We start from the raw sequence: 13,763 nt of genomic DNA on the forward strand, positions 1-13,763 counted from the left end.
TACACTCTTTCTCCTCCCATCCCCCCACCCGTCATTTGTTTCCTTGTGCGTGCACTCTGCACCTCTCTTTCTCGTTCTAATATCAAGTAATATGCCCCGGCACCGTGACTCACCTTTGCAAATGAAATAGTGGTTTATAATTCCATTCGCGCGTAACATCGAACAACCCATCCGAGAAAAAAATGGTGCAACACGAGGGCTTCCCAAGTGGTCACCCATCCGAGTACTACTCTCGCCCAAGCCCGCTTAACTGCAGAGTTCTGATGGGATCCGGTGCATTAGTGCTGGTATGATGCCACTTGTTTAATTTTGCGCTTCAAATACATACACTCCTTCTCTTTTCTTCCTCCTCCCGTCATTTATTTCCTTGTGCGTGCGCACTGCACCTCCCATACTCGTTCTAATATCAAGTAAAATACCACAGCGCCGTGACTCACATTTGCGAATAAACCTGAGGACCATAATACAAGTCGCGCGTAACGTCGAAAGAATCATCTGCAAAAAAATGGGTGCAACACGAGGACATCACAAGAAAATTTGTGAAATATAAGGACTTCGTAGGAGGTAACCCATGCTAGTACTACTTTCGCCCAAGCACCCTTACCTAAGGAGTTCTGATAGAATCCGTTGCATTAGTGCTGGTATGATCGCACCTGTTTCATTTCGTGCTTAAAATACATACACTCCTTCTCTTTCCCTCCCCCTCCCATCAATTGTTTCCTTGTGCGTTCACACTGCACCTCTCCTTCTCGTTCTAATATCGATTAAAATGCCCCTGCTTCTTGACTCACATTTGCGTATAAACCAACGGACCATAGTTCCAGTCGTGCGTAGCGTCGAACGACCCGTCTGAAAAAAAATTGGTGCGACACGAGGATTTACCAGGAGGTCACCCATCCGAGTACTACTCTCGCCCAAGCGCACTTAACTGCGGAGTTCTGATGGGATCTAGTGCATTAGTGCTGGTATGATCGCACCCGTTTAATTCCGCGCTGCAAATACATAAACTCCTTCTCATTTCCTCCCCCTCCCGTCATTTGTTTCCTTGTGCGTGCGCACTGCACCTCTTATTCTCGTTCAAATATCAAGTAAAATGCCACGGCGCCGTGACTCACATTTGCGAATAAATCTGCGGACCATAATTAAAGTCGCGAGTAACGTCGAACGGCACATCTGAAAAAAAGAAAAAGGGTGCAACACGAGAACTTCCCAGGAGGTAACCCATCATTGTACTACTTTCGCCAAAGCACACTTAACTGCGGAGTTCTGATGGGATCCGTTGCATTTGTGCTGGTATGATCGCACCCCTTTAATTCCGCGCTGCAAATACATAAACTCCTTCTCTTTTCTTCCCCCTCCCGTCATTTGTTTCCTTGTGCGTGCGCACTGCACCTCTCCTTCTCGTTCTAATATCAAGTAAAATGCTACGGTGCCGTGACTCAGATTTGCCAATAAACCTGAGGACCATAATTCAAGTCGCGCGTATCGTCGAAAGAATCATCTGCAAAAAAATGGGTGCAACACGAGGACTTCCTAAGAAAATGGGTGAAATATAAGGACTTCGCAGGAGGTCACCCATCCTAGAGCTACTCTCGCCCAAGCACCCTTAACTTGCGGAGTTCTGATAGAATTCGTTGCATTGGTGCTGGTATGATTGCTCATGTTTCATTCTGTGCTGCAAATACATACACTTTTTCTCCCTCCATCCCCCCTCCCGTCATTTGTTTCCTTGTGCGTGCACTCTGCATCTCTCCTTCTCGTTCTAATATCGATTAAAATGCCCCTGCTTCTTGACTCACATTTGCGTATAAACCAGTGGACCCTAGTTCCAGTCGCTCGTAACGTCGAATGACCCGTCTGAAAAAAAAATTAGTGCGACACGGGGACTTCCCAAGAGGTCACCCATCCGAGTACTACACTCGCCCAAGCACACTTAACTGCGGAGTTCTGATGGGATCCGGTGCAATAGTGCTGGTATGATCGCACGCGTTTAATTTTGCGCTGCAAATACATAAACTCTTTCTCCTTCCATCCCCCCTCCCGTCATTTGTTTCCTTGTGCGTGCACTCTGCGTCTCTCTTTCTTGTTCTAATATCAAGGAATATGTCCGGCACCGTGACTCACATTTGCGAATAAATCTGCGGACCATAATTAAAGTCGCACGTAACGTCGAACGGCACATCTGAAGAAAAGAAAATGGGTGCAACACGAGAACATCCCAGGAGGTAACCCATCATTGTACTACTTTCGCCAAAGCACACTTAACTGCGGAGTTCTGATGGGATCCGGTGCATTTGTGCTGGTGTGACCGCACCTGTTTAATTTCGTGCTGAAAATACATACGCTCCTTCTTCCCTCCCCCCCTCCCATCTTTTGTTTTCTTGTGCGTTCACACTGCACCTCTCCTTCTCGTTCGAATATTGATTAAAATGCCCCTGATTCTTGACTCACATTTGCGTATAAACCAGCGGACCATAGTTCCAGTCGCGCGTAACGTCGAACGACCCATCTAAAAAAAAATTATTACGATACGAGGACTTCCCAAGAGGTCACCCATCCGAGTACTACACTAGCCCAAAACACTTAACTGCAGAGTTCTGATGGGATCCAGTGCATTAGTGCTGGTATGATACCACTTGTTTAATTTTGCGCTTCAAATACATACACTCATTCTCTTTTCTTCCTCCTCCCGTCATTTATTTCCTTGTGCGTGCGCACTGCACCTCCCATACTCGTTCTAATATCAAGTAAAATGCCATGGCGCCGTGACTCACATTTGCGAATAAACCTGCAGACCATAAATCAAGTCGCGCGTAACGTCGAAAGAATCATCTACAAAAAGATGGGTGCAACACGAGGACCTCCCAAGAAAATGGGCGAAATATAAGGACTTCGCAGGAGGTCACCCATCCGAGTACTTTTCTCGCCCAAGCACCCTTAACTACGGAGTTCTGATAGAATCCGTTGCATTAGTGCTGGTATGATCCCTCATGTTTCATTCTACACTGCAAATACATACACTCTTTCTCCGCCCATCCCCCCTCCCGTCATTTGTTTCCTTGTGGGTGCACTCTGCATCTCTCTTTCTCGTTCTAATATAAAGTAATATGCCCCGGCACCGTGACTCACCTTTGCAAATGAACCAGTGGTTTATAATTCCATTCGCGCGTAACGTCGAACAACCCATCCGAAAAAAAATAGGTGCAACACGAGTGCTTCCCAAGTGGTCACCCATCCGAGTACTACCCTCGCCCAAGCACACTTAACTGCGGAGTTCTGATGGGATCCGGAGCTTTAGTGCTGGTATGATCGCACCAGTTTAATTTCGCGCTGCAAATACATACACTCCTTCTCCTATCTTCCCTTTCCGTCATTTGTTTCCTTGTGCGTTCACACTTCACCTCTAATTCTCGTTCTAATATCAATTAAAATGCCCCTGCTCCTTGACTCACATTTGCGTATAAACCAGTGAACCCTAGTTCCAGTCATGCGTAACGTCGAATTTTCCGTCTGAAAAAAAAAATTTGTGTGACACGAGGACTTCCCAGGAGGTCACACATACGAGTACTAATCTCGCCCAAGCACACTTCACTGCGGAGTTCTGATGGGATTCGGTGCATTAGTGCTGGTATGATCGCACTTGTTCAATTTTGCGCTGCAACTATATAAACTCCTTCTACTTTATTCCCCCTCCCGTCATTTGTTTCCTTGTGCGTTCGCACTGCACTTCCCGTTCTCGTTCTAATATCAAGTAAAATGCTACAGCGTCGTGACTCACATTTGTGAATAAACCTGAGGACCATAATTCAAGTCGCGCGTAACGTCGAAAGAATCATCTGCAAAAAAATGGGTGCAACACGAGGACTTCCCAAGTGGTCACCCATCCGAGTACTACTCTCGCCCAAGCACACTTAACTGCGGAGTTATGATGGGATCTGTTGTATTAGTGCTGGTATGATCACACCTGATTAATTTCGCGCTGCAAATACAAAAACTCCTTCTCCTTTCTTCCCCCTCCCGTCATTTGTATCCTTGTGCGTTAACACTTCACCTCTCATTCTCGTTCTAATATCGATTAAAATGCCCCTGCTTATTGACTCACATTTGCGTATAAACCAGCGGACCCTAGTTCCAGACGCGCATAACGTCGAACGACCCGTCTGAAAAAAAATTGGTGCGACACGAGGACTTCCCAGGAGGTCACGCATCCGAGTACTAATCTCGCCCAAGCACACTTAACTGCAGAGTTCTGATGGGATCCGGTGCAATAGTGCTGGTATGATCGCACCCGTTTAATTTTGCGCTTCTATTACATAAACTCATTCCCCTTTCTTCCCCCACCCGTCATTTGTTTCCTTGTGCGTGCGCACTGCACCTCCCGTTCTCGTTCTAATTTCAAGTAAAATGCCACGGCGCCGTGACTCACATTTGCTAATAAACCTGAGGACCATAATTCAAGTCGCGCGTAACGTCGAAAGAATCATCTGCAAAAAAATGGGTGCAACACGAGGACTTCACAAGAAAATGGGTGAGATATAAGAACTTCGCAGGAGGTAACCCATGCTAGTACTACTCTCGCCCAAGCACCCTTACCTACGGAGTTCTGATAGAATTCGTTGCATTAGTGCTGGTATGATCGCACCTGTTTCATTTCTTGCTGAAAATACATACACTCCTTCTCCTTCCTTCCCCCTCCCATCAATTGTTTCCTTGTGCGTTCACACTGCACCTCTCCTTCTCGTTCTAATATGGATTAAAATGCCCCTGCTTCTTGACTCACATTTGCGTATAAACCAGCGGACCCTAGTTCCAGTCGCGCGTAACGTCGAACGACCCGTCTGAAAAAAAATTGGTGCGACACGAGGACTTCCCAGGAGGTCACCAATCCGAGTACTACTCTCGTCAAAGCACACTTAACTGCGGAGTTCTGACGGAATCCAGTGCATTAGTGCTGGTATGATCGCACACGTTAAATTCCGCGCTGCAAATACATAAACTCCTTCTCCTTTCTTCCCCCTCCCGTCATTTGTTTCCTTGTGCGTGCGCACTGCCCCTCCCGTGCTCCTTCTAATATAAAGTAAAATGCTACGGTGCCGTGACTCACATTTGCGAATAAACCTGAGGACCATAATTCAAGTCGCGCGTATCGTCGAAAGAATCATCTGCAAAAAAATGGGTGGAACACGAGGACTTCCTAAGAAAATTGGTGAAATATAAGGACTTCGCATGAGGTCACCCATCCTAGTGCTACTCTCGCCCAAGCACCCTTAACTTGCGGAGTTCTGATAGAATCCGTTGCATTGGTGCTGGTATGATCGCTTATGTTTCATTCTGCGCTGCAAATACATACACTTTTTCTCCCTCATCCCCCCTCCCGTCAATTGTTTCCTTGTGCGTGCACTCTGCATCTCTCCTTCTCGTTCTAATATCGATTAAAATGCCCCTGCTTCTTGACTCACATTTGCGTATAAACCAGTGGACCCTAGTTCCAGTCGCGCGTAACGTCGAACGACCCGTCTGAAAAAAAAATTAGTGCGACACGAGGACTTCCCAAGAGGTCACCCATCCGAGTACTACTCTCGCCCAAGCAGACTTAACTGCGGAGTTCTGATGGGATCCGGTGCATTAGTGCTGGTATGATCGCACATGTTTAATTTTGCGCTGCAAATACATAAACTCCTTCTCATTTCTTCTCCCTCCCGTCATTTGTTTCCTTGTGCGTGCACACTGCACCTCTCGTTCTCGTTCAAATATCAAATAAAATGCCACGACACCGTGACTCACATTTGCTAATAAATCTGCGGACCATAATTAAAGTCGCGCGTAACGTCGAATGGCACATCTGAAAAAAAGAAAATGGATGCAACACGAGAACTTCCCACGATGTAACCCATAATTGTACTACTTTCGCCAAAGCACACTTGACAGCGGAGTTCTGATGGGATCCGGTGCATTTGTGCTGGTATGATCGCACCTGTTTAATTTCGCACTGCAAATACATACACTCATTCCCCTTTCTTCCCCCTCCCGTCATTTGTTTCCTTTTACGTGCGCACTGCACCTCCCGCTCTCGTTCTAATATCAAGTAAAATGCCACGGCGCCGTGACTCACATTTGCGAATAAACCTGAGGACCATAATTCAAATCGCGCGTAACGTCGAAAGAATCATCTGCAAAAAAATGGGTGCAACACGAGGACTTCACAAGAAAATGGGTGAAATATAAGGACTTCGCAGGAGGTAACCCATGCTAGTACTACTCTCGCCCAAGCACCCTTACCTACGGAGTTCTGATAGAATCCGTTGCATTAGTGCTGGTATGATCGCACCTGTTTCATTTCGTGCTGAAAATACATACACTCCCTCTCCTTCCCTCCCCCTCCCATCGATTGTTTCCTTGTGCGTTCATACTGCACCTCTTCTTCTCGTTCTAATATCGATTAAAATGCCCCTGCTTCTTGACTCACATTTGCGTATAAACCAGCGGACCCTAGTTCCAGTCGCGCGTAACGTCGAACGACCCGTCTGAAAAAAAATTGGTGCGACACGAGGACTTGCCAGGAGGTCACCCATCTGAGTACTACTCTCGCCCAAGCACACTTAACTGCGGAGTTCTGACGGGATCCGGTGCATTTGTGCTGGTATGATCGCACCCGTTTAATTCCGCGCTGCAAATACATAAACTCCTTCTCCTTTCTTCCTCCTCCTGTCATTTGTTTCCTTATGCGTGCGCACTGCACCTCCCGTGCTCCTTCTAATATAAAGTAAAATGCTACGGTGCCGTGACTCACATTTGTGAATAAACCTGAGGACCATAATTCAAGTTGCGCGTATAGTCGAAAGAATCATCTGCAAAAAAATGGGTGCAACACGAGGACTTCCTAAGAAAATGGGTGAAATATAAGGACTTCGCATGAGGTAACCCATTCTAGTGCTACTCTCGCCCAAGCACCCTTAACTTGCGGAGTTCTGATAGAATCCGTTGCATTGGTGCTGGTATGATTGCTTATGTTTCATTCTGCGCTGCAAATACATACACTTTTTCTCCCTCATCCCCCCTCCCGTCAATTGTTTCCTTGTGCGTGCACTCTGCATCTCTCCTTCTCGTTCTAATATCGATTAAAATGCCCCTGCTTCTTGACTCACATTTGCGTATAAACCAGTGGACCCTAGTTCCAGTCGCGCGTAACGTCGAACGACCCGTCTGAAAAAAAAATTAGTGCGACACGAGGACTTCCCAAGAGGTCAACCATGCGAGTACTAATCTCGCCCAAGCACACTTAACTGCGGAGTTCTGACGGGATCCGGTGCATTAGTTCTGGTATGATCGCACCCGTTTAATTCCACACTGCAAATACATAAACTCCTTCTCCTTTCTTCCCCCTCCCGTCATTTGTTTCCTTGTGCGTGCGCACTGCACCTCCCCTGCTCGTTCTAATATCAAGTAAAATGCTACGGTGCCATGACTCACATTTGCGAATAAACCTGAGGACAATAATTCAACTTGCGCGTATCGTCGAAAGAATCATCTGCAAAAAAATGGGTGCAACACGAGGACTTCCTAAGAAAATGGGTGAAATATAAGGACTTCGCAGGAAGTCACCCATCCTAGTGCTACTCTCGCCCAAGCACCTTTAACTTGCGGAGTTCTGATAGAATCCGTTGCATTGGTGCTGGTATGATTGCTCATGTTTCATTCTGCGATGCGAATACATATACTTTTTCTACCTCCATCCCCCCTCCCGTCATTTGTTTCCTTGTGCGTGCACTCTGCATCTCTCTTTCTCGTTCTAATATCGATTAAAATGCCCCTGCTTCTTGACTCACATTTGCGTATAAACCAGTGGACCCTTGTTCCAGTCGCGCGTAACGTCGAACGACCCGTCGGAAAAAAAAATTAGTGCGGCACGAGGACTTCCCAAGAGGTAACCCATTTGAGTACTACTCTTGCCCAAGCACACTTAACTGCGGAGTTCTGATGGAATCCGGTGCATTAGTGCTGGTATGATCGAACCTGTTTAATTTCGCGCTGCAAATACATAAACTCCTTCTCCTTTATTCCCCCTCCCGTCATTTGTTTCCTTGTGCGTGCGCACTGCACCTCTCGTTCTCGCTCAAATATCAAGTAAAATCCCACGGCGCCGTGACTCACATTTGCGAATAAATCTGCGGACCATAATTAAAGTCGCGCGAAAGGTCAAACGGCACATCTGAAAAAAAAAAAATTGGTGCAACACGAGAACTTTCCAGGAGGTAACCCATCATTGTACTACTTTCACCAAAGCACACTTAACTGCGGAGTTCTGATGGGATCCGGTGCATTTGTGCTGGTGTGACCGCGCCTGTTTAATTTCGTGCTAAAAATACATACACTCCTTCTTCCCTCCCTCCCTCCCATCATTTGTTTCCTTGTGCGTTCACACTGCATATCTCCTTCTCGTTCTAATATCGATTAAAATTCCCCTCATTCTTGACTCACATTTACGTATAAACCAGCGGACCAAAGGTCCAGTCGCGCGTAATGTCGAACGACCCATCTGAAAAAAAATTGTTGCGATACGAGGACTTCCCAAGAGGTCACCCATCCGAGTACTACACTCGCCCAAGCACACTTAACTGCAGAGTTCTGATTGGATCTAGTGCATTAGTGCTGGTATGATGCCATTTGTTTAATTTTGCGCTTCAAATACATACACTCCTTCTCTTTTCTTCCTTCTCCCGTCATTTGTTTCCTTGTGCTTGCGCACTGCACCTCCCGTTCTCGTTCACATATCAAGTAAAATGTCACGGCATCGTGACTCACATTTGCGAATAAACCTGAGGACCATAAATCAAGTCGCGCGTAACGTCGAAAGAATTATCTGCAAAAAGATGGGTGCAACACGAGGACCTCCCAAGAAAATGGGTGAAATATAAGGACTTCGCAGGAGGTCACCCATCCGAGTACTTTTCTCACCCAAGCACCCTTAACTGCGGAGTTCTGATAGAATCCGTTGCATTAGTGCTGGTATGATCGCACCTGTTTTATTTCGTGCTGAAAATACATACACTCCCTCTCCTTCCCTCCCCCTCCCATCGATTGTTTCCTTGTGCGTTCACACTGCACCTCTTCTTCTCGTTCTAATATCGATTAAAATGCCCCTGCTTCTTGACTCACATTTGCGTATAAACCAGCGGACCCTAGTTCCAGTCGCGCGTAAAGTCGAACGACATATCTGAAAAAAAATTGTTGCGATACGAGGACTTCCCAGGAGGTCACCCATCCGAGTACTACTCTCGCCCAAGCACAGTTAACTGCGGAGTTCTGATGGGATCCGGTGCATTTGTGCTGGTATGATAGAACCCGTTTAATTTCGCGCTGCAAATACATAAATTCCTTCTCCTTTCTTCCCCCTCCCGTCATTTGTTTCCTTGTGCGTGCGCACTGCACCTCCCGTGCTCGTTCTAATATAAAGTAAAATGCTACGGTGCCGTGACTCACATTTGCGAATAAACCTGAGGACCATAATTCAAGTCGCGCGTATCGTCGAAAGAATCATCTGCAACACAATGGGTGAAACACGAGGACTTCCTAAGAAAATGGGTGAAATATAAGGACTTCGCAGGAGGTCACCCATCCTAGTGCTACTCTCGCCCAAACACCCTTAACTTGCGGAGTTCTGATTGAACCCGTTGCATTGGTGCTGGTATGATTGCTCATGTTTCATTCTGCGCTGCAAATACATACACTTTTTCTCCCTCCATCCCCCCACCCTTCATTTGTTTCCTTGTGCATACACTCTGCATCTCTCCTTCTCGTTCTAATATCAAGTAATATGCCCCGGCACCGTGACTCACCTTTACAAATGAACTAGCGGTTTATAATTCCATTCGCGCGTAACGTCGAACAACCCATCCGAAAAAAAATATGTGCAACACGAGGGCTTCCCAGGTGGTCACCCATCCAAGTACTACCCTCGCCCAAGCACACTTAACTGCGGAGTTCTGATGGGATCCGGGGCTTTAGTGCTGGTATGATCGAACTTGTTTAATTTCGCGCTGCAAATACATACACTCTATCTCCTTTCTTCCCCCTCCCGTCATTTGTTTCCTTGTGCGTTCACACTTCACCTCTCATTCTCGTTCTAATATCGATTAAAATGACCCTGCTTCTTGACTCACATTTGCGTATAAACCAGCGGACCCCAGTTCCAGTCGCGCGTAACGTCGAACGACCCGTCTGAAAAAAAATTTGTGCGACACAAGGACTTCCCAGGAGGTCACCCATCCGAGTACTAATCTCGCCCAAGCACACTTCACTACGAAGTTCTGATGGGATCCGATGCATTAGTGCTGGTATGATCGCACCAGTTTAATTTCGCGCTGCAAATACATAAACTCATTCCCCTTTCTTCCCCCTCCCGTCATTTGTTTCCTTGTGCGTGCGCACTGCACCTCCCGTTCTCGTTCTAATATAAAGTAAAATGCTAAAGCGTCGTGAATCACATTTGCGAATAAACCTGAGGACCATAATTCAAGTCGCGCGTAACATCGAAAGAATCATCTGCAAAAAAATGGGTGCAACACGAGAACATCACAAGAAAATGGGTGAAATATAAGGACTTCGCAGGAGGTAACCCATGCTAGTACTACTCTCGCCCAAGCACCCTTACCTACGGAGTTCTGATAGAATCCGTTGCATTAGTGCTGGTATGATTGCACCTGTTTCATTTCGTGCTGAAAATACATACACTCCTTCTCTTTCCCTCCCCCTCCCATCAATTGTTTCCTTGTGCGTTCACACTGCACCTCTCCTTCTCGTTCTAATATCGATTAAAATGCCCCTGCTTCTTGACTCACATTTGCGGATAAACCAGCGGACACTAGTTCTAGTCGTGCGTAACTTCGAACGACCCGTCTGAAAAAAAATTTGTGCGACACGAGGACTTCCCAGGAGGTCACCCATCTGAGTACTACTCTCGCCCAAGCACACTTAACTGCGGAGTTCTGACGGGATCTGGTGCATTTGTGCTGGTATGATCGCACCCGTTTAATTCTGCGCTGCAAATGCATAAACTCCTTCTCCTTTCTTCCCCCTCCCGTCATTTGTCTCCTTGTGCGTGCGCACTGCACCTCCCGTGCTCGTTCTAATATAAAGTAAAATGCTACGGTTCCGTGACTCACATTAGCGAATAAACCTGAGGACCATAATTCAAGTCGGGAGTATCGTCGAAAGAATCATCTGCAAAAAAATGGGTGCAACACGAGGACTTCCTAAGAAAATGGGTGAAATATAAGGACTTCGCAAGAGGTCACCCATCCTAGTGCTACTCTCGCCCAATGATCCTTAACTTGCGGAGTTCTGATAGAATCCGTTGCATTGGTGCTGGTATGATTGCTCATGTTTCATTCTGCGCTGCAAATACATACACTTTTTCTCCCTCCATCCCCCCTCCCGTCATTTGTTTCCTTGTGCGTGCACTCTGCATCTCTCCTTCTTGTTCTAATATCGATTAAAATGTCCCTGCTTCTTGACTCACATTTGCGTATAAACCAGTGGACCCTAGTTCCAGTCGCGCGTAACGTCGAACCACCCGTCTGAAAAAAAAAATTAGTGCGACACGAGAACTTCCCAGGAGGTCACCCATCTTAGTACTACTCTCGCCCAAGCACACTTAACTGCTGAGTTCTGATGGGATCCGGTGCATTAGTGCTGGTATGATCGCACCTATTTAATGTTGCGCTGCAAATACATAAACTCCTCCTTTCTTCCCCCTCTCGTCATTTATTTCCTTTTGCGTGCGCACTGCACCTCCCGTTCTCGTTCAAATATCAAGTAAAATGCCACGGCGCTGTGACTCACATTTGCGAATAAATCTGCGGAACATAATTAATGTCGCGCGTAACGTCGAACGGCACATCTGAAAAAAAGAAAATGGGTGCAACATGAGAACTTCCCAGGAGGTAACCCATCATTGTACTACTTTCGTCAAAGCACACTTAACTGCGAAGTTCTGATGGGATCCGGTGCATTTGTGCTGGTGTTAGCGCACCTGTTTAATTTCGGGCTGAAAATACATACACTCCTTCTTCCCTCCCCCCTCCTATCATTTGTTTCCTTGTGCATTCACACTGCACCTCTCCTTCTCGTTCGAATATCGATAAAAATGCCACAGATTCTTGACTCACATTTGCGTATAAACCAGCAGATTATAGTTCCAGTCGCACGTAACGTCGAACGACCCGTGTAAAAAAAAATTGGTGCGACACGAGGACTTCCCAAGAGGTCACCCATCCGAGTACTGCTATCGCCCAAGCACACTTAACTGCTAAGTTCTGATGGGATCCGGGGCATTAGTGCTGGTATGACCGCACCCGTTTAATTCCGCGCTGCAAATACATAAACTCCTTCTCCTTTCTTCCCCCTCCCGTCATTTGTTTCCTTGTGCGTGCGCACTGCACCTCTCGTTCTCGTTCAAATATCAAGTAAAATACAACGGCGCTGTGACTCACATTTGCGAATAAATCTGCGGACCATAATTAAAGTCGCGCGTAACGTCGAACGGCACATCTGAAAAAAAGAAAACGGGTGCAACACGAGAACTTCCCAGGAGGTAACCCATCATTGTACTACTTTCGCCAAAGCACACTTAACTGCGGAGTTCTGATGGGATCCGGTGCATTTGTGCTGGTGTGACCGCACCTGTTTATTTTCGTGCTGAAAATACATACACTCCTTCTTTCCTCCCCCCTCCCATCATTTATTTCCTTTTGCGTTCACACTGCACCTCTTCTTCTTGTTCTAATATCGATAGAAATGCCCCTGATTCTTGACTCACATTTGCGTATAAACCAGCGGACCATAGTTCCAGTCGCACCTAACGTCGAACGACCCATCTGAAAAAAAAAATTGTTGGGATACGAGGACTTCCCAAGAGGTCACCCATCCGAGTACTACTCTCGCCCAAGCACACTTAACTGCAGAGTTCTCATGGGATCCAGTGCAGTAGTGCTGGTATGATGCCACTTGTATAATTTTGCGCTTCAAATACATACACTCATTCTCGTTTCTTCCTCATCCCGTCATTTGTTTCCTTGTGCGTGCGCACTGCACCTCCCGTACTCGTTCTAATATCAAGTAAAATGCCACGGCGCCGTGACTCACATTTGCAAATAAACTTGCGGACCATAAATCAAGTCGCGCATAACGTCGAAAGCATCATCTGCAAAAAGACGGGTGCAAGACGAGGACCTCCCAAGAAAATGGGTGAAATATAAGGACTTCGCAGGAGGTCACCCATCCGAGTACTTTTTTCGCCCAAGCACCCTTAACTGCGAAGTTCTGAAAGAATCCGTTGCATTAGTGCTGGTATGATCCCTCATGTTTCATTATGCACTGCAAATACACACACTCTTTCTCCTCCCATCGCCCCTCCCGTCATTTGTTTCCTTGTGCGTGCACTCTGCATCTCTCTTTCTCGTTCTAATATCAAGTAATATGACCCGGCACCGTGACTCACCTTTGCAAATGAACCAGCGGTTTATAATTCCATTCGCGCGTAACGTCGAACAACCCATCCCAAAAAAAATAGGTGCAACACGAGGGCTTCCCAAGTCGTCACCCATCCGAGTACTACGCTCACCCAAGCACACTTAACTGCGGAGTTCTGATGGGATCCGGAGCTTTAGTGCTGGTAAGATCGCACCTGTTTAATTTCGCGCTGCAAATACATACACTCCTTCTCCTTTCTTCCCCCTCCTGTCATTTGTTTCCTTGTGCGTTCA

The 13,763-nt window shown here is 46.6% G+C and overlaps 7 non-coding genes and 20 pseudogenes across 7 annotated transcripts; all 27 read right to left on the bottom strand.

Moving 5' to 3' along the window:
* Nucleotides 1–182: 182 nt before the first annotated feature.
* On the bottom strand, nt 183–301 carry LOC148246814 (5S ribosomal RNA; annotated as a pseudogene).
* Nucleotides 302–860: 559 nt separating this feature from the next.
* Nucleotides 861–979, bottom strand: LOC148246815 (5S ribosomal RNA; annotated as a pseudogene).
* A 209-nt stretch (nt 980–1,188) lies between these two features.
* On the bottom strand, nt 1,189–1,307 carry LOC148246816 (5S ribosomal RNA; annotated as a pseudogene).
* Nucleotides 1,308–1,869: 562 nt separating this feature from the next.
* Nucleotides 1,870–1,988, bottom strand: LOC148246817 (5S ribosomal RNA). The gene has a single exon (XR_015815388.1). It is a non-coding gene; the product is annotated as a 5S ribosomal RNA (ribosomal RNA).
* A 209-nt stretch (nt 1,989–2,197) lies between these two features.
* On the bottom strand, nt 2,198–2,316 carry LOC148246818 (5S ribosomal RNA; annotated as a pseudogene).
* Nucleotides 2,317–3,198: 882 nt separating this feature from the next.
* LOC148246819 (5S ribosomal RNA) lies at nt 3,199–3,317 on the bottom strand. The gene has a single exon (XR_015814335.1). It is a non-coding gene; the product is annotated as a 5S ribosomal RNA (ribosomal RNA).
* Nucleotides 3,318–3,523: 206 nt separating this feature from the next.
* LOC148246820 (5S ribosomal RNA) lies at nt 3,524–3,642 on the bottom strand (annotated as a pseudogene).
* Nucleotides 3,643–3,847: 205 nt separating this feature from the next.
* On the bottom strand, nt 3,848–3,966 carry LOC148246821 (5S ribosomal RNA; annotated as a pseudogene).
* Nucleotides 3,967–4,171: 205 nt separating this feature from the next.
* On the bottom strand, nt 4,172–4,290 carry LOC148246822 (5S ribosomal RNA; annotated as a pseudogene).
* Nucleotides 4,291–4,849: 559 nt separating this feature from the next.
* LOC148246823 (5S ribosomal RNA) lies at nt 4,850–4,968 on the bottom strand (annotated as a pseudogene).
* A 561-nt stretch (nt 4,969–5,529) lies between these two features.
* Nucleotides 5,530–5,648, bottom strand: LOC148246824 (5S ribosomal RNA). The gene has a single exon (XR_015815270.1). It is a non-coding gene; the product is annotated as a 5S ribosomal RNA (ribosomal RNA).
* A 209-nt stretch (nt 5,649–5,857) lies between these two features.
* Nucleotides 5,858–5,976, bottom strand: LOC148246825 (5S ribosomal RNA; annotated as a pseudogene).
* A 559-nt stretch (nt 5,977–6,535) lies between these two features.
* LOC148246826 (5S ribosomal RNA) lies at nt 6,536–6,654 on the bottom strand. The gene has a single exon (XR_015814777.1). It is a non-coding gene; the product is annotated as a 5S ribosomal RNA (ribosomal RNA).
* A 561-nt stretch (nt 6,655–7,215) lies between these two features.
* LOC148246827 (5S ribosomal RNA) lies at nt 7,216–7,334 on the bottom strand (annotated as a pseudogene).
* A 562-nt stretch (nt 7,335–7,896) lies between these two features.
* LOC148246828 (5S ribosomal RNA) lies at nt 7,897–8,015 on the bottom strand (annotated as a pseudogene).
* A 209-nt stretch (nt 8,016–8,224) lies between these two features.
* LOC148246829 (5S ribosomal RNA) lies at nt 8,225–8,343 on the bottom strand (annotated as a pseudogene).
* A 204-nt stretch (nt 8,344–8,547) lies between these two features.
* LOC148246830 (5S ribosomal RNA) lies at nt 8,548–8,665 on the bottom strand (annotated as a pseudogene).
* A 236-nt stretch (nt 8,666–8,901) lies between these two features.
* On the bottom strand, nt 8,902–9,020 carry LOC148246831 (5S ribosomal RNA; annotated as a pseudogene).
* A 205-nt stretch (nt 9,021–9,225) lies between these two features.
* LOC148246832 (5S ribosomal RNA) lies at nt 9,226–9,344 on the bottom strand (annotated as a pseudogene).
* Nucleotides 9,345–9,905: 561 nt separating this feature from the next.
* On the bottom strand, nt 9,906–10,024 carry LOC148246833 (5S ribosomal RNA). The gene has a single exon (XR_015815104.1). It is a non-coding gene; the product is annotated as a 5S ribosomal RNA (ribosomal RNA).
* Nucleotides 10,025–10,229: 205 nt separating this feature from the next.
* LOC148246834 (5S ribosomal RNA) lies at nt 10,230–10,348 on the bottom strand (annotated as a pseudogene).
* Nucleotides 10,349–10,907: 559 nt separating this feature from the next.
* LOC148246835 (5S ribosomal RNA) lies at nt 10,908–11,026 on the bottom strand. The gene has a single exon (XR_015815074.1). It is a non-coding gene; the product is annotated as a 5S ribosomal RNA (ribosomal RNA).
* A 563-nt stretch (nt 11,027–11,589) lies between these two features.
* On the bottom strand, nt 11,590–11,708 carry LOC148246836 (5S ribosomal RNA). Its single transcript, XR_015814276.1, has one exon. It is a non-coding gene; the product is annotated as a 5S ribosomal RNA (ribosomal RNA).
* A 528-nt stretch (nt 11,709–12,236) lies between these two features.
* On the bottom strand, nt 12,237–12,355 carry LOC148246837 (5S ribosomal RNA; annotated as a pseudogene).
* Nucleotides 12,356–12,564: 209 nt separating this feature from the next.
* LOC148246838 (5S ribosomal RNA) lies at nt 12,565–12,683 on the bottom strand (annotated as a pseudogene).
* Nucleotides 12,684–12,888: 205 nt separating this feature from the next.
* Nucleotides 12,889–13,007, bottom strand: LOC148246839 (5S ribosomal RNA; annotated as a pseudogene).
* A 560-nt stretch (nt 13,008–13,567) lies between these two features.
* LOC148246840 (5S ribosomal RNA) lies at nt 13,568–13,686 on the bottom strand (annotated as a pseudogene).
* Between the last annotated feature and the right edge of the window lie 77 nt (nt 13,687–13,763).

The sequence above is a fragment of the Carica papaya genome, chromosome 8 (genome assembly GCF_054855325.1).
Source record: "Carica papaya isolate Zhongbai chromosome 8, ASM5485532v1, whole genome shotgun sequence".
NCBI lineage: Eukaryota > Viridiplantae > Streptophyta > Magnoliopsida > Brassicales > Caricaceae > Carica > Carica papaya.